Below are 19579 nucleotides of genomic sequence, written 5' to 3' on the forward strand. Positions count from 1 at the left end.
TGACTCTCCACTTTTCGTAGTAGTCTTTCGTGGGATTCTGTCGAAGGCTTTACTAAAGTCAAGGTATACCACATCATAGTCGTGTCCGTCATCCACTGATTCAAAAACAGTTGAAAAGAATGTTAATAAATTTGTCAGACCTGAACGCCCACTGTGAAGTCATGTTGGGAATCATTGATCAACTTGTGCTTCTGCAAGTGATTTCGAATAGTTCGAAATTATTGCTTCTAGCAATTTGCCTACAATTGATGTTAAACTAATTGGACGGTAGTTAGAGGATAGTGATCTATCTCCCTTCTTGAAATCTGGTATCACATTCGTTATCCTCCAGGATTCTGGTACTACACCCATTTTTAATGACATATTAAACAAATTTGCTAAGGGCATATAAAGTTCTTCCTTTAATACTCTGGCAAATATCTCATCTGGACCTGGTGACTTATCAGGCGATAGTTTATCTTTTCTGTTTATTGACATCGTTACTAGTCACTATTATCTCGATTAATCTATTTTATTCACTATCTCTGTATATAGTCGATGCCTCGGGTATCATGTTTAAATATTAGGTGGTGAAAAGTGTTGAAAAAACTGTAGATTATTGCACACATCTCCGTCATCATCCGTTAGCTCGCTGGTATCTCTCTCTCTCTCTCTCTCTCTCTCTCTCTCTCTCTCTCTCTCTCTCCAAACAATTCATTCTACACACCCGACAAACATACTCATACACACACTGGGGTTAAGTCTATGCTGGGTGGAATCAGTTTGAGGAACACTTCGGGGCTGCCAAACAAACAGGCCTAATGAAACACGGAGCGACCCATTATGGCAACAAAACTGGAGCCATTAAATCCAAACAGGTCGAGAACAATTTAACCCTCAGTCTCCAGGGACCATGACAGTTCGGGGAAAGTTAAAATTACCATCTAGTCTGAGAGGAACAAGGGATATTGATGCCTCTATAGCCAGGAGACATTATTGGGGGTATTGATGCCTCTATAGCCAGGAGCCATTATTGGGGGTATTGATGCCTCTATAGCCAGGAGCCATTATTGGGGGTATTGATGCCTCTATAGCCAGGAGACATTATTGGGGGTATTGATGCTCTATAGCCAGGAGCCATTATTAGGGGTATTGATGCCTCTATAGCCAGGAGACATTATTGGGGGTATTGATGCTCTATAGCCAGGAGCCATTATTGGGGTATTGATGCCTCTATAGCCAGGAGACATTATTGGGGGTATTGATGCTCTATAGCCAGGAGACATTATTGGGGGTATTATAGCCAGGAGACATTATTGCCATTATTGGGGTATTGATGCCTCTCTCTAACTCTCTCTCTTTCTCTCGCAGCCTTACCTACATTTTCCTTATACCTGTACAGTCTCTCTCTCTCTCTCTCTCTCTCTCTCTCTCTCTCTCTCTCTGCTACAACAATACCACAATTAATACTAATCCGAAGAAGCTTTATAATCAAGTGAATGATAGCGAGAATTACCAAGCTTGGATACCTTACCGATATGTCCCTCTTACTTGGAAATAAAGAAGACTTTGGTTAGTACTGACACTCGGTTAATATATTTGACGTACAGATCACGTATATATTTGGTCCCCAGTCTAATTTACCTGACCATTTTTCACCCTAACGCTTCTTGAGCGGGTTAGATTAACTTAACCTAACATAAGCTGAACTTAACCTAATCCCCCAGGTAACGTTAGGGGGTTTAATCATCAGGTGTAATAAGCTGCAGTGTCTAATTTTCACGAGGTCCTTATTTGCATACAACTTATACGCATATTTTCCAACACTTAGGTGAGTGATTTCAGAGGTAGTAGTGGGAGAAAGGGAAAGGGAGATGAAGGGGAAAAATGGAAAAGTTGAAAGGGGGAAGGGTAGGGGAGATGTGGGGAAAATGGAGGGAAAGGCGTGGAGAACGGGAGGGAATAGAGAGAGAAACTGCATCACAAAATTGGTCATAGTCATTAAAGTCATTTCACAAATTCGAAAGTCAGTGTCGACAAATGAGTTTAGGATACACTGTCGGGATATATTCAAGGACACTTGATTCAATTTAGTAGTTACATAATAGATGATTGATAGGCCAGGTGAGGTAAACTCTTTAACAGTGTTACATATTACTGTATAATGTTTAAGAGTATAATTGAAAGGCATCACCTGCAGATTAGCCCCCTCGGTTTACCTCACCTGAAGATTTAGTACGCTACCGTTATTTAGGGGTGTTAGGTTAGGTTAGGTTAGGTTAGGTTAATTTTAAGTTGAAAATTAGCTGAGGACTATTCTTCGGGTGAATAATTTAAATGTTCATCACACAATTTACATGTTGAGTGTTCTGGTAACTTGCCAGATGTGCCTTTATCCTGGCAACGACTGCATCATTGTGTCTGGTTCTTCCGTAATTGTCCCGGCTTCACCGAGTACCTATTGTGGCAAAATTTGTCATGCTTGCCAATGCTATTATTATCAAGTCCTTATGCGTTTTTAAGGTCGTCTAAGTCAGAGTTCTTCAGACGGGCAAATGAGATCATAGACACTCTCTATGCGGGGCGTCGTATACTTAACTGACGTAGCGATGGACACACTCCAGACAAAAGCTCCAAAGGTGTGTAAACAACAAGCACCTTAGAGCATAAAAGAACAGCTACATATAACTCGACAACATTTGTTCTCCAGGCAGGGATAATAGAGGGCGAGGAGCGGCCGACGGCGAGAGTTATGGCGCTGCAGGCCGGTGTGTTTACCCGACTTGTTTACATTACATTTACGGTGGTGGGCAAGGTAAGACGCGCGTCAGATTTATGTCGCCAACCCTTTCGTGCTACTCGCCTTCCCTACTCGCCCTTACTCCGCGTTCCCCTCCTCCGCCGCCCTGTTCGGACCCGCTGTCGCAACACTACTGGTCGTACACACACACACACACACACACACACACACACACACACACACACACACACACACACTTTCTTATCTAACGTCATAAAACTACAACCATCGCACTGAAGGGGTTAAGTTATCACACACGGGCTGTACCTCACACACACCAGAGTGACATATATCGTCTATTGTGCTTCATCATAATGGCTCTCCACATGGCTCTCCACATGGCTCTCCACATGGTTCTCCACATGGCTCTCCACATGGTTCTCCACATGGCTCTCCACATGGTTCTCCACATGGCTCTCCACATGGCTCTCCACATGGCTACTATATAACAAAAAAATTACCCATAAAAATTTGATCTTACATTTTGTTTATCACGACAATTTTTAAGCTCTAAAAAAGTTGAAGTAAATTTTACGATGGAGACTTAATTACATACAGGTATACAATAAACTTTAAATTCGGTGGCTCCTGAATTTTTAGTATCTAATTTGGGATGTTATAGTCTCAGAGTCGTTAAAGCAAGATCCCTGATATCATACTTATCTTAATTAACACAACTGGGGAAATAAGGCATTGAAGCGCATTATTATGTCAAATTAATAGTCTTAAATCTTCGAAATGCAAATCGACGAATGAAAATAAAATTACCCACTATTTTTTACCAATTGAAATAAAATACGACCTACAAAACCAAAGACCAAGGGAGATTTCTCTGGGAGTTATGTAATATTCTCATGGAGTTTTGTTTATCAAGTCCCAACCAATGGTAAATAAGTATGACCACAAAGCATGCAATCCTGGCCAATCAACTTTGTCCTTTGCTGCATTTCCTTACTCTTGGAGACGTATACAGAACCAATAACTGGACATGTGTCACCCTGTTAACAGTGTCTCTTAACATACAGTAACAGGTCTTATACAGCCAATGACCTGACACTGAACTACCACCATCTAGACTCTATACAATAATTACCTCACTACTTCCTTGACCTAAATCCACCGTTAAATTTCTTATATATCGTTTCAATACTTTTCCCAGATATTGCTAGTCATAAACCTGTAGTCAGACCTGCTGACTACAGTATATGTATCCCATTCTTAAATAATAATAATAATAATAATAATAACATAAGTATTATTATTATTATTATTATTATTATTATTATTATTATTATTATTATTATTATTATCACTATTATTGTACGACTACTGAAGTACGTACTACTGCTGGTCTGCATACTATTATTACTACTCAACATATCAATTAATTTTTGTTTCGGTTCACATGAGTCACATACAGAGTTTTAATGTAATCACTCAATCCCTTAATTTGTTTTCCTTTTTTTCATTGAGACATAACAACGGATAAACGAAGTGAAAGCGGTAACCTCCTAGACCCGACAAGCGGGAATTAATAAAACAAACAATTCTGTACGTGCAGCGAGTGAGCGGGGGAGTATAGAACACACCTGCCACTGTGTGTGAGAGAGAGAGAGTTTTAGCCGAGGTATCACGTAAACAACCCTGAAAACATGAGTTACCACGGGATCAATAACAAACATGAAGACGTACAAACAATTATTGCCTTTCTTGTTTATAGCTCAGCGATATGTCTAGTTAAAGTCAGTCCATATAACGAAGCCTACTGGAAGCCTTAACTACAAAGCCCACTGAGAGCCGTAACTACGAAACCGAACAAGCTATCCACAACAATGGCTTATTCATGAGCACAATTATCAAAATATACGAGGTGCCATATATCACCTCAAGATGGCAGGAGATGAGGTTTTTAATGCCAAGTCTCAAGTGTAATACCTCCCCTTCACCAATGACCTGGATTAAAATGGCTAAGGTACCAGAGTATGAGGACGGCTGCAGGTTATTGGGTATAAGGTTTTGGGCGAATGTAAGGGTGATGGAGAGGGATGATTGTGAGAGGTGATGGAGTGGGGTGAACTGAGAAAATGGAATGGGATGATGGAGAAGGACGAGGGAAATTGAGAAGAACATGGAAAGAATAAGATAGCCGTAGTTGTAATGCATGTGACGAAAAGTAGACGGGAAGATAAATCGCCTGAGATGAATATGAGGAAACATGAGGGAAGGTGAGGGATAATATTAGCCTGAGATGATAGTGAGGGAAAGTGAAGGACTGAGTTATATGATGTGAAGGATGACATCAAGATGCTGGGTGTGACGAATTGTACATGTAGACGTTTAGGTACACACACTTTGTATATGTGTGTGTGTGTGTGTGTGTGTGTACTGCGACGACAAAGGCATTATAATTTCATCAGAAACATATTAACTGGTACCTTCAAAATGTTGGATTTAGTAGAGAGTGAGAAAGGCAGAGCTAAATTATGTTTGAACGGATATTCGTATATCAAAAACAAACCAGTGAAAGAAAAAGTTAATTAAAATGTGAGAACTTTGAAGCCAAGTAATGTACAACACAGGAAATGATGCAAAAGAATACACGAGAAGCATCGCGTTATATCATCTCTCAGCCAAGCAGGGGCAGCTAATTTTCCATCTGTAAACAGAACAAAAACTATTCAGGAAGTAAGGTCATAGATGAAGGTCGTACTGGGAAGGTCAAGGTCGTGGGGAAAGGTTAAGGTTATAGTGGGAAAGGTCATAGGGGGAGGTCATTGATATAAAAAGTTGCAGGGTAAAAGTCGTAGGGGGAGAGGTCATACGAGGAACGTCATAGGGAGGATGTGTCAAAGGGGAAGGTCATAGGGAGGAAAGATCATAGGAAGGGAAGGTCGTAGGGGAAGGTCATAGGAATGAAGGTCGTAGGGGGCTGTCGTAGGGGGCTGTCGTAGGGGGATGTCATAAGGGGAGATCATAGGGAAATAAGGTCGTAGGGAGGGAAGGTCGTAAGGAGAAGGTTATGGGGAGGTAAAGTCATAGGGAAGGAAGGTCATAGGAGGTTGCTTATAGGAAGGAAGGTCATAGGAGGTTGGTTATAGGGAAGGAAGGTCATAGGAGGTTGGTTATAGGGAAGGAAGGTCATAGGAGGTTGGTTATAGGAAAGGGAGGTCATAGGAGGTTGGTTATAGGGAAGGAAGGTCATAGGAGGTTGCTTATAGGAAGGAAGGTCATAGGAGGTTGGTTATAGGGAAGGAAGGTCATAGGAGGTTGGTTATAGGGAAGGAAGGTCATAGGAGGTTGGTTATAGGAAAGGAAAAGTCGCAAGGAGGGAATGGAAAGAGATATTTTCCAAGTTAAATTTATTCAACAAAAAGAAGTGATATGAAGTTATATGTGTTCGTCCTATTTCTAACTAGAGATACAGTGGGGAAGGTAATTCACTATACACCCGTACGACTACAGCACCCATTAGGGTCGTCGCTGGCCCATACAGAAGCCAATTACACTATTTCACACCCACTGCTAAACTGAGTCCGTACATCTAACATTGTTCACTTGCTGCCAGGAGCACATTCTGAGTGTCCAATCATAGCCCGTTTTTCAAAAACCTCTTGGCCTATTTTTTTTTCACTGAATGGCTAGTTCACAATAAGGGCATAGCTACGTTAGTCGCTGGGCATGGCTATCTTCATGGCACTTGGTATAGGCCGGCAGTTGGTTTCCCTTGGGAGGGTGACGAATTTGAGTTATCTGGTTTGATGAGCACCATAAACATCCCGGTTAGTTCTCGAGTTCCTTTTACAACAGTAGGCTGGCCGGCTCTCGTTGCATAAGCGTGCGTCCCTTTTATTACATGAGGTCTTTCATATCAACACCTACGGACGAGTTACTGCACCTCGTGGCTTACGTGACCTCGCACAGTATGGGAACAGACCAGCCCGGGCCATCAACTGTAAACTATAAATTGTATGTTCAATTAATGTTCCTTCTCCTTTTTGTAATGGAAGCTTTTGTTAAACGACCCAACTACCCCATATCTATGTATGTAATAAGTCATTTTTGTCCAATGTATATTTTCAGCCCTCGGGCAGCATAACTTTTTAAAATATACTGTTTATTATTATTATTATTATTATTATTATTATTATTATTATTATTATTACACACACACACACACACACACACACACACACACACACACACACACACACACACACACACAGGGGTAAACAAGGCTGTGGTGGGGAAGACGAAGATTGTGTGTATAGAACTGCCCCACCGCGCATTGATTATTTCTCTAATGGTGTTATAATTATATCTACGCATCTCGACCCACGCACACACCACACTGAGTTACTCCAGGTCTCTCTCTCTCTCTCTTCGTTCTCTGCTTTCATGTTTTCTATTTTGAACCATCCAGGTTTATTTTCCATTTCTTTCCTTTCTTCTTCCACGTGTTTCTTCTTTCTTCGACGTGACAAAATGTTTGTTTCTGCGAAAGCAATTTTTTTTCACTAGTCTCTCTCTCTCTCTCTCTCTCTCTCTCTCTCTCTCTCTCTCTTTCATTTTCTCCCAGAGTGCAACACCTCCCACACTGGAGCAACAATTCCAATCAGCACCGCCTCCCTTCCTCACCCCGAGTGACAGCCTTCCAATAACACTGTCAACACCACCAACACCACCACCACCACCAACACCACCACCACCACCACCCCTATTAACCTGCATCGACCGTCACCACCAGCGCCTTCGTCACCGCAAGTAATGCCATCATCATCACCATCACCACCATCACCACTAACATCATGGTCATTATCACCAATAACATTCATTAACATCATCATCACCAATAACATTATCATCACCAATAACATCATCATCCCCACTTACATCATCATCATCGTCATCATTTTCACCACAAACATGATGATGATGATGATGATGTTACATCGTCATCATCACCATTAACAGCATTACCATTTTCCTCACCACCAATAGCATTACCATCACCACGAGTAATATCACCACACGCCCATTACCATTACCCAAGTCAACACCCTGGACCAACACCCACACTCAGCTCTGTAATAAGACATACCGGTTTAACAAAAAATTTATCGTGGCGTATCAAGTCACCTCCGCGTAACTAATTATAACTGGGAATGGTAAGAAGGAGGAGGAGGAAAGTGGAGATAAGGAGGGATGAGGAAGGAGGTGGAGATAAGGAAGGATGAGGAGTAAGTGCGTAAGAGCGAAGATGGAAAAGGAGGAAGAGGAGAGAGGTGGAGGCGGAGAAGAAAGAGGGTCTAGACTGGCCCAAGGAGGTAATTCAACAATTAGCTTTATCGCTGGCGGATGTAAAGTCAAAAAAAAAAAAAAATATTCTACACCTCTGGGTCTGACGGCCTTCGCAACCTGCACTGACTGAGGCCATGTTCATTTGGTAAGGTTGGTACTTCTGATTATGTGATGCATTGTGTAACCAATACGATATATTCTGTATATCACGTATAGTTAAAACAGAGAAATTAATAGGAATCACCCAAGTAAATGAATGTTCTGAATTCTTGGTCGGTGGGTCATATTGTACACCAGCTACGGTACTTTTGGCAGTGCTTGCTTGCTCGGTCACTCACTTTATGTACAGGAAACAGGTCACATACTCTCACACAGACTTTATTATCATTTCCGGTTTACGTTTGTGTCAAGAGAGAACATTTTCAGGGATAAAATACACGTACAACAAATGCTACCTCTTAAATGTGAGTCTTCTTCCATGAGTCAGTTGTACAAGTAGTAAATGAGACTAAAACAGAGTGAGTCACCAATCTTTATTACTGCATGTGACACACTGGCTTCCTTATCCTGATTCCTGTATGACATGCACTCATCACCTACACCGACATCCCACGCAATGCTCCTATGCATGCAAAACGTGATGTCCCAAATATATTACTCGCCTTGCTCCCAAAGCCGAAGAACACACTTGCGACAAAATTAATGTCATGAGATTCCATGTATAACAGAAATACATATTTAGTTTTGCTGTTATCTCAGGTACTGTACCTCATCCAAAATATACACCAATATCAAACAATTATTATCAAGAGATTAAGTAACAAATCATAAACTGTTGTGGAAATATTAGCATAAAAAGTATTTTTACCTGAGATATAGAGGAAAGCTGTTGTGGAGAGAGAGAGACACTCACACTGTCCCTCTCTAACTCAGTTTGACCTGATTTCCTCCGGCATATATTGTACATTTCGCTAACATTCCCTACTACTGCCCTTATTGCATATTAGGGTACCTCACCCGAGACCGAACACAATATACAGTATACATTCTGACCCTATTTCATCGTAATGACTTTTCACGTGAGCCACTCTCCCTCCCTAACCCTTTGAAGAATTCTGGGGATGAAACCCGAGAAACTGACCACTATCTTTCAGCCAGTTTCTTGCTCTTCACTTCCAAGGTTTTCACTCAGCTACGTTCAACTGACGGAATGCTTCACCAAGGATATGAAATTGGAGCTGTAGGAGCTTAGTTGACAGCAACAATAACAAGGGAAACAGGACTCTAGTTGACAACAACATTACAGACAGCGAAAGCATTTCTGACAACAAAACAGGGGTAGCAGGAGCATGGCTAACAACAATAGAGACATTAGAAGCTTCGATAACAACAACAACAACAAGGGCAAGAGGAGCCTGGCTGACAATAACAATAGGGATAGCAGAAGGACGTCGCCAACACAGGCGTGCATGGGTGCCAGGTGAGCCAACGTGTTCGTCTCACCGCATGTCACCTGTTTCGTTTCTGACAGAGGCATCAATTAATTAAGTTGTTAGTCTGGCACCAAGAGTTGACTAGATCCTCCGGCACAACACCGACACCTGCACTGTTCCTTCCACTACGGGAAAACTACAGTCACATGAGGAAATTAACAATTGTGAGTAATTTGTATTAATGTGAACGAACATATTTGGAGTGCTCGTAAATGTGAATACTGTAATTGTTTAAGTGACCTGAAGTCTTGGGAGGTATAACAACACAAGGGCAGCTGAGTGAAGTAGAGTGTAATAATAATAATAATAATAATAATAATAATAATAATAATAATAATAATAATAATAATAATAATAATAATAATAATAATAATAATAATAAATAATAATTAACGGTTTATTGGAATAGCATGGCAGACGAAAGGCTGAAAAAAAAAATATATAGTGTGTTTGTGTGTTGGCAGTGAGGGACACAGGACCCCCCTCGACACACCACGACGATGTCTCATTCACTAAGTCGGTTATGTACCCCGCCTGCTCTGCCCGCCTTCCCTCTCTGTGTGTTTGTCTGTCTGTCTGTGTTGAGGGAGATATATGGTTAGTTGACGAGAGAGAGAGAGAGAGAGAGAGAGAGAGAGAGAGAGTTTTGAAAATAGTTATCAAAACTTGCAATTTTGACCAATACTTGCTGGTATGGTGCTCTTCCATCGCAAACACTCCATATCTCACAACAAGACTTCCCAGGCTAAGTTATATGAATAAACGCTTCACCCTCAGGTCCCGGCCAACGTGACCCGTCGCTCGGTGTGACAGGTGCCCGTCCTTCACCCTAATTAGAATCTTCATGTTCCCTTCCTGGTTAATTTACGATAAAACTTCACGATCTGCTTATATCTCTGCCAGACGTGTTCTAAGTACTGTATATATTATATTATATTATTGTAATTACAGTATTTGTATATAGTAAACTCTCTCTCTCTCTCTCTCTCTCTCTCTCTCTCTCTCTCTCTCTCTCTCTCTCTCTCTCTCTCTCTCTCTCTCTCTCTCTCTCTCTCAACTCCACCCAACAACGTCAGCTAGAGAAGGTACAGAAAAGGGCCTGCAGAATCATGCTCGGTGCAGAATACTCCGGCTACATCAATGCTCTCTCCATCCTGGAAATGCCATCCCTCAGTGACCTCCACCACCAAGCACTGGAAAGGTTTGGCAGCCAACTAATGCACCACCCTCGTCATCGCCACCTCCTGCAGCCCCCCACCCACCTTGCGCAGTCCGCCACTTCAACAAAATTCAGCCCATAAGAGCCGCACCGATAGAAATAAGAACAGCACCATCCCATCTATTGTTAAAATAATAAACAACTCCTGATTTATGTACTGTACAGCCCTGTACATGTATTCAATGCATATTATATCATTATGTCTAAATCAAAATGTAAGTCTGTATATTTTCAGCCACCGGATGCAACTCTTTTAATAAACCGTTTATTATTATTATTATTATTATTATTATTTTCTGTTGTTCTGGAATTGGACTAACTAGCATGTGATAAACAGTAACTTCTGCTCAAAAGATGCGGAGCTTTGCTCGACTCACCTAACATACCATCACTTAGTCATATAAACTCCTGTTTCTAAACACTACTTGAACACAATTGCAAAATAACGGCTGTCTTATTTATGTGTGGCACTTACCTTTGCACTTTGCAAATGAAAATAGTGTTTAATAAATTACAAATGAAAATAGCTCTGATGAAGTTACAATGAACTATGAACTATGATCTATACCTTGCTAAGGTTAGGGACATGCGGCAACCAACTGGTAGAGTGGGAAGGCGAGTCAGCCAGCCTGCCAACTCCTCCCTCCACTAGACAGTAAAACTGACATTCCTCAATCCTGGCGTCATCTGCAGAATTACCTATCCTATTCAGATGAATCAGAGGATATGAACGAGAGGCAAAACATGTAGTTCTTTACTAATGCTATGAAACACTTACCGAACATTTAAGAGAATGTTGAATGAAATAAATGAGATAAAGGATTAACTCAACACATACGAATGTTGACTACGCTAACAAGCCTAAATATGCGTATGGGAAACTTTTTTCTTCAAGAAATTAAAACTTCCAATTACGAAGTCCACTCCTTCAAGCAATCATCCTATTAAACTCGGTAAATGTTTATTATAAGACGGTATAACGAAGGTCAATTATGTACAAGTGGTAAGACACGGCGGCTAACACTGGGTGGACCCGTGGTGGTGGGGTGTGGTAGGGTAGACACGTGGTGGTGGGGTGTAGCAAGATGGTCACGTGGTGATAGGGTGTAACATTAACAAGATGCACCCGTGGAGGTAGGGTTTAACAAGGTGGACAAGTGGTGATGGGGTGTGGCAGGGTGGACACGCGGTGTTGTGGTGTAGCACGTGGACATGTGGTGGTGTGGTGTGGCAGGGTGGACACGTGGTGTTTTGGTGTGGCATGGTGGACACGTGGTTTTGTGGTGTGGCAGGTGGACACCTGGTGGTGTGGTGTGGCAGGGTGGACACGTGGTGGTGTGGTGTGGCAGAGTACGTCATGGTGTGGTGTGGCAGGGTGGACACGCCGTGGCTTGGTGTGGTACAGTGGACACGTGGTGGTGGGGCATAACAAGGTGGACACGTGGTGATGTGGTGTGGCAGGTGGACACGTGATGTGGTGTAGAGGGTAGACACGTGGTGGTGTGGTGTGTAGTAGACACGTGGTGGTGTGGTGTGGCAGGGGACACGTGGTGGTGTGGTGTGGCAGGGGTAGACGTGTGGTGATGTGGTGTAGCAGGGTAGACACGTGGTGGTGTGGTGTGGCAGGGTAGACACGTGGTGGAGTGGTGTGGCAGGGTGGACACGTGGTGGTGTGGTGTGGCAGGGACACGTGATGGTGGGGTGTGGCAGGTTGACATGGTGGTGGGGGTGTGGCAGGGTGGAACACGCACGTGGTGGTGGGGTGGCAGGGTTGACACGTGGTGGTGGGGTGTGGCAGGGTTGACACGTGGTGGTGGGGTGGCACGTGGTGGTGGGGTGTGGCAGGGTTGACACGTGGTGGTGGGGTGTGGGGGTTGACACGTGGTGGTGGGGTGTGGCAGGTGGTGGGGTGTGGCAGGGTGGGCAGTGATGACACGTGGGTGGTGGGGTGTGGCAGGGTTGACACGTGGTGGTGGGGTGTGGCAGGGTTGACACGTGGTGGTGGGGTGTGGCAGGTGGACACGTGATGGTGGGTGTGGCAGGGTTGACACGTGATGGTGGGGTGTGGCAGGGTTGACACGTGGTGGTGGGGTGTGGCAGGGTGGACACGTGATGGTGGGGTGTGGGGGTTGACACGTGGTGGTGGGGTGTGGCAGGGTGGAACACGTGATGGTGGTGGGCAGGGGTGACGTGGTGGTGGGGTGTGGCAGGGGTTGGTGGTGACACGTGGTGGTGGGGTGTGGCAGGGTTGACACGTGGTGGTGGGGTGTGGCAGGGTTGACACGTGGTGGTGGGGTGTGCAGGGGTTGACACGTGATGGTGGGGTGTGGCAGGGTTGACGTGATGGTGGGGTGTGGCAGGGCTGACACGTGGTGGTGGGGTGTGGCAGGGTGGACACGTGGTGGTGGGGTGTGGCAGGGTTGACACGTGATGGTGGGGTGTGGCAGGGTTGACACGTGGTGGTGTGGTGTGGCAGGGCAGGGTTGGTGGGGTGTGTTGAGTGGTGGTGGGCAGGGTTGACACGTGGTGGTGGGGTGTGGCAGGGTTGACACGTGATGGTGGGGTGTGGCAGGGTTGACACGTGATGGTGGGGTGTGGCAGGGTTGACACGTGATGGTGGGTGTGGCAGGGTTGACACGTGGTGGGGTGTGGCAGGGTGGACACGTGATGGTGGGGTGTGGCAGGGTTGACACGTGGTGGTGTGGTGTGCAGGGGTTGACACGTGATGGTGGGGTGTGGCAGGGTTGACACGTGGTGGTGGGGTGTGGCAGGGTTGACACGTGATGGTGGGGTGTGGCAGGGTAGACACGTGGTGGTGGGGTGTGGCAGGGTGGACACGTGATAAACGTTGGTTGTTACAGCACACAACGTCCCTCACCACACAACCATCACAAGTGTCTCAATCACATACAACAAAAATATATTTCATCAACCAACCTGCCTTGCTTATATTTGTATATACTGTATACATATCTATATATTGAAATCCATTATTTATAATAACATTTGACAATCATTTTTCAGTTGTGTATTTACCTGAACACTGGAGGGCTTTACCTGCCACAATATAAAAGCAATAGTATAATAGTATTTAATTCAACAGTGATTCATTTACGCTAAAACATTTACCAATTGGTTTAGAGCCATCAATATGTCAGATGATGTCAAATCAAATGGTGGGATGTGGGCTATCTGGCGTGCAGTGTGTGGAGGACATCCCTCAGGGCCAGCACCGGGCCGTGTCTCTGGTGCCAGTTTTCACTGTATGCAACACACGTTACTGCCAACAAAAATTCCCGCGGGTGACCCACAACAAGTTATCTAAAGAACTACCTTTTTCATATATTTTCGTTGTTCAGATAACAGAGGAATAAGCGTACGGGGAATTGTTATTGATAAACAATGTGCATATTCATACAATATTTGTGTGTGTTCTTTTATTCTTATTTTTAGAATTGAGGCCGTGTAAATGTACAGTAAAAAATGTGTAAAATAAATATATAAAATTAATGCAAATGATAGGTTGAAAATACAACTGATGTACTGCACGTGTGTTAATGAACAATACTCATACAACAGTCCAGCGTTTACAAACCAAGTGACGCGCGCCAAACAGCAGTGTCCATGCAGCGTATTACGACTACGCTTCAGAATCACACCTACCAGACAGACCCCGTATAAACAAATATTTTCTTTTCAAATGTTCGTTTTAAATTTTAGGGTCAGAGGAGCTCCTTATACGACCGTGTCATTTTCATCCATGAAATTCCATGATTCGTAGATAATTTTTTTTTTTTAGAAATAGAAAGCCATTTGTCTTGCCAGAGCAATAGGTATATCACGGGAAGTCTGTTTATGTTTGCATAATTTATATGATAAATTTTTATTCAATAAAAATAATATTAATGAATAATAATTATAACAACAGCAATAATAATAATAATAATAATAATTATAACAACAGCAATAATAATAATAATAATAATAATAATAATAATAATAATAATAATTACACCTGTATCAACAGTACACAAGGTTCAGGTAATACCCCGGTGCCTCCATTAGACCGGGCAACAAAACCCGCCAGAGCCGCCACATAACAATAAATTCTGGCACGGTCTGCTCACACACCAATCACAAATAACGAGGGGCACTCATGCTCACTGCCAGAGCTGGCACCTGTGGCGGCATACGATAATTACTCAGGTACTGGCACTCTTGACTTTTCGGGTGGTAAAGCACAACAGGAGAGAGGTTGTGTTTGGCACTCTTTGGCACCATCCTTTTCCCGCATTAAATATTCTCGGTTCATCAATGTGATAATTATTCAGTCACTGGCACTCTTGACATTGAGGGTGCTAGAGGAAAACATGAGTAAGGTTGTATGTGGCACTCTTTGGCACTATCCTCTTACCAACACAACTAAAAACTCCTCAGCTGCTGTCTGTGCATTAACTACCAAATATTCGATATTGTTGTTGAATAGTTTCAAAATTTTAAAACAGTTGCAGGGAAACTTGTGAGAATGATAACGAAATTTAAAACAATATTTCTGAAGTATAATCAGAGTAAACATTTGCTCGATTTATGAAAACGTTTATTTCCAAACTTAATTTTGTTTCACGGTGACGAACCTCACTAACATGAAGGTCAGAGCACACATCCTCCACGCTCCCACCCACTCCTGTATCGGGTCTCCCACTCGCCCTCATTCTTATCGCGCTGCTTCTTTTATTTACTTCGTCACTGATATCTACTCTTTGCACAACAATTCTCACGAAAATTTTCAGGAGAAGTACAGTAAGTTTTCCTCGATGCGTCATCACACAGGAGTATTTATAAATGTATTAAGAGTCTTCCGTGTAATATTACACCAAACAACTGTATATAACCTTCTCATACGGCTAGTATTGATACATGCAATTTCATCGTATCTGCGTCACTCTAACATATTTCAGAGGTGCGACAGTTGAGTGGATACAGTGCGTCTCCTGTCTATAAAGGGTTGGTAGCTCGTGCCCGAGGTGCCATGAATGAATACCTAACTTTAAAGTGGGTAAAATAAAATTGGTCGAATATATGTGTTCCATTTTTAATGTCGAATAATTGGTAGATCAAACCTCCAATTTAACGTCAGAGTAGATCAATATTGCGCGCGCGCGCGTGTGTGTGTATTTTGTGTGTGTGTGTGTGTGTGTGTGTGTGTGTGTGTGTGTGTGTGTGTGTGTGTGTGAGTTTATCCCAACGTCAGTTGAGCCGTAATTAATCTGACTGCTTCTCCTTCAGCTGTCAACAGCAGCCTTGACCAATAAAACACACCCCAAGTGACAGCCAGTCACTTACGAAGAGTTACAACAGAGTTCTTAGTATCCATCACCCTGATGTTTCTCGTCCTGCGTGTCTGTCAGTCTTCTTGTGTGTGTGTGTGACTCACCTCCACCTCGTCATGTCTGTTTATGTTACGCTTCCCAGTGAGAGATGGCAATTGATTGGTGGTTGTTGTTGTTACTATGTCATTGCTGCGTTACAACAATTAAGGTTTCTATGCGCATAGCTAGATTAGTAATACATTATTCCAACAATTAAAAACCATAAAAGATAAACCTTTCGAGGACAGCACAATAAGACGAAGCCTTCCTTCAAGCGGCGCCAGTGAAATATAAACTACATATTGACGTCATATACAGCGAAATTTTAATGGTACCTAGAAAGACACAAAACTGTTTGTCGACACTAGAGAAGGTTAAAGGTTAATGAGTGATGTTGACATATAGTTTGATTGAGTTGGATGGATGTAGTGGTGTTGGAGGGTCTGAGATAGAGGGCGTAAAGATAAAGGTGGATGGACAGAGCTTACTTGAAGGCACTGGGCTCTCTCTCTCTCTCTCTCTCTCTCTCTCTCTCTCTCTCTCTCTCTCTCTCTCTCAAAATCGCCCAGGAAGAAAATTCAAAATAAATTACCGCCATTAAGAAATACGTGAAATAATATTCCCTTACGAAGAAAAATTTGGCTACTGCCTATATCTAGGCCTGTCGTCAGGAACCTGGAAACACGCCCAATTAAACTGTCGGCGCCAGGAACTAAGCTTAACGTTTTATGACCATAAATGACATTTCAACATTTCGAATCCTCAATAATAAACTCACTCCTAACAACAGCAATTGTGGGAGTGAGACCAGAAACAACAACACCGCCCACAGACCATTACTCTTCGCCCATCCTCCTCCCACCAACTGCCACTAATGCCATTAAACTCACCTGACACTACTACAACTATGACGATCATCCAGCTATGATACATTGATATGAGTTATTAAGGATGTCACCTACAGTAGGTTGGCGAGTTTTTAGGTGACTAAAGAGGCCGATCTTTCTGTCTATCATCAACAGGCCGTCGAAAAACTGGATTTACGAACTTCTCTCACACCCTCTATTATTCCTCCCTCACACCCTCTAATCTTCCTCCCTCGCACCTCCTATTCTTCCTCCCACACACCCTCTAATCTTCCTCCCTCACACCCTCTATTCTACACCCTGTATACATCCTCCATCACTCCATAACAGCAAAACTTTCTTCAGTGCAATTTTGTTCCTAATATATCCTACAGCTCGTCAGTTGTAGGATAGGCACACTTCTCCTACCATCCTTCTCTAGTAATTTAAGATGTGTGAATACGATAACTTCAGTAACGTTATTAAGGGTATCGTTGTTAATATTTACTTCTCTCTCCCTAAGTGGTAATGAAGGACTGACTAAAGTTGTGTATGCATTCCACTTATGCCTCTGTTGCCTTAAAATGACAATGCTAAATAGATTGAGTACACAAATTTTATAAATGTAAAAATAAGTCAAATAACTTTAAGGTTCGATCCGATTGCCTGAGGATGTGTGTAAATGAGTATAAGGAACAGATTTTTAACTGTTCTACGCTGGATATATTTTTTTTTTTGTGCGTTTTCTTCTTATGACAGTCATAGGTTGGACAGAGGTACCAGTGCAGTTCAGAGAGACGGACTGTCTTGATCAGGATGGGAATGATCAGGACAGATATGATCAGGACGGATACGATCAGGACGAGCATGATAAAATCTGTACCCCCTTGTACATTATACTCAATGAGGCCCTAACAATATCAAATAGTTTCAGGAATATATCCTATTATGAATCAACATTATTTTCACTACGTCATTTTTCTCTATATCCGCTCCTCACACACTTGACATACAGCAGATAGACATAAGCTCTGTGACCCACCAACACAACGACCACTAGCTGCTAAAACAGTCAGAAAAGAGTGTTGAGGAAGAGGTTATGGAAGGCTCTTCGTATATTATGAGTCCGGAATAGGTTCAACAACTCAGGCGGTGTCTCCCATAAAAGAGTTCTGCTGAATTACTGAAGGCGTGGAATTGCTGGCTCTGGTCTTTACCTTCTTTAGTGTACAAAAGGTTTAATTTTAACTTAAGTGCGGGGCAACCAGCCAGTCCCTCAACTGTGGGTGAGGAACGACACGTCAACCAGTGGCCAACAAAAATGATTAGTTGGGTGTTGATTGATACACACGAGACTTGAGAGTGGTAGTGTGTGTGTGTGTGAATGTAGCAGTGGAGTAAAGAATGGAGGGGCTGGTAGAAGAGAAAGAAGAGTTTACATATATAAACGGAAAGAAGCAGATGGATAGATTCTATAAAACCTAGAGGGAGGAAGAGTATGGAAGAAGGAGGTAGAGGAAGATGTAAAGCTTGAATTTTGCCATCCTACATTAACCACTGAAAGGTATAACGAACACAATTATTACCATTGTCCTACAGGTAACATTCTACCTGGTCAATTATCGAGTGAATAGAGAAGTTAATTATATAAACACTTACTCTAAACACACACACACACACACACTAATTGTTGCAAGGGAAATTATGATCATCAGCTGATTGGTTTGTGGTAATTGAAGGTGACAGACTGACAGCCGCTGTCATCACACAACTTTCATTATTATTATCATAATTATCATTGTTCCCGTGAGACTAAAACAACACTTATAAACAGCTGACGAGCCAACGCTCACATGGTGTCTCGGTGAACGTAATGAAGCTATACAGGGAACGCTGAATGTAGCAATGGTCAATAAATCAAAATACTGCCTAGCAATTACAGATTATATATACTGTGAGCATAATGTTGAAAATTACACTCTTGGTCATTTCCTTGGCGGATTTAATTTTCTTCGCAAGTCAAAGAATAAATACTGAAAATTAAAATACTTGTAAATTTTCCGAACGGCTAAAAAAAAATATACCAGCCTCTGCGTAAACGTTCTACATCAAACTAAACATTATTTATGGTTATAGAAAAATCCGAACAGTCACGGTATGAAAATATGGAGTGAAACCTCTGTAAAAATCCCTTTATTTTAAGTAAGGTGACGGAAAATTTCTGCAAAAATTAGCCTCTAACCGCAAAAACTATTCTTAAAAATAACATTTAAGTCTTTATTACATTGATTACGATACCTGTTAGCCCCCAAAAAACAAGTAAATATATAAACTAGGTCATTACTCATTGCTCCATCTATTCATATGTCTGTGTGTTTAGACCGTCAACTTGGCCACTTGTGACTCCTAAATGGCGAGCACTGACTCACACTACTTAAGTGTGGTGGTTCCTTTCTGACTGTGGAAGGTGTTAGGTGAGGCATTACGAGATGATAACTTGCCTGTAAACGAGATATAATTAACACAACTGGACTTACGTCAGGGTCAGTCCCCCACACCACACTTGAGAAACTTTA

Source organism: Homarus americanus, unplaced genomic scaffold (assembly GCF_018991925.1).
Source record: "Homarus americanus isolate GMGI-L3 unplaced genomic scaffold, GMGI_Hamer_2.0 scaffold52711, whole genome shotgun sequence".
NCBI lineage: Eukaryota > Metazoa > Arthropoda > Malacostraca > Decapoda > Nephropidae > Homarus > Homarus americanus.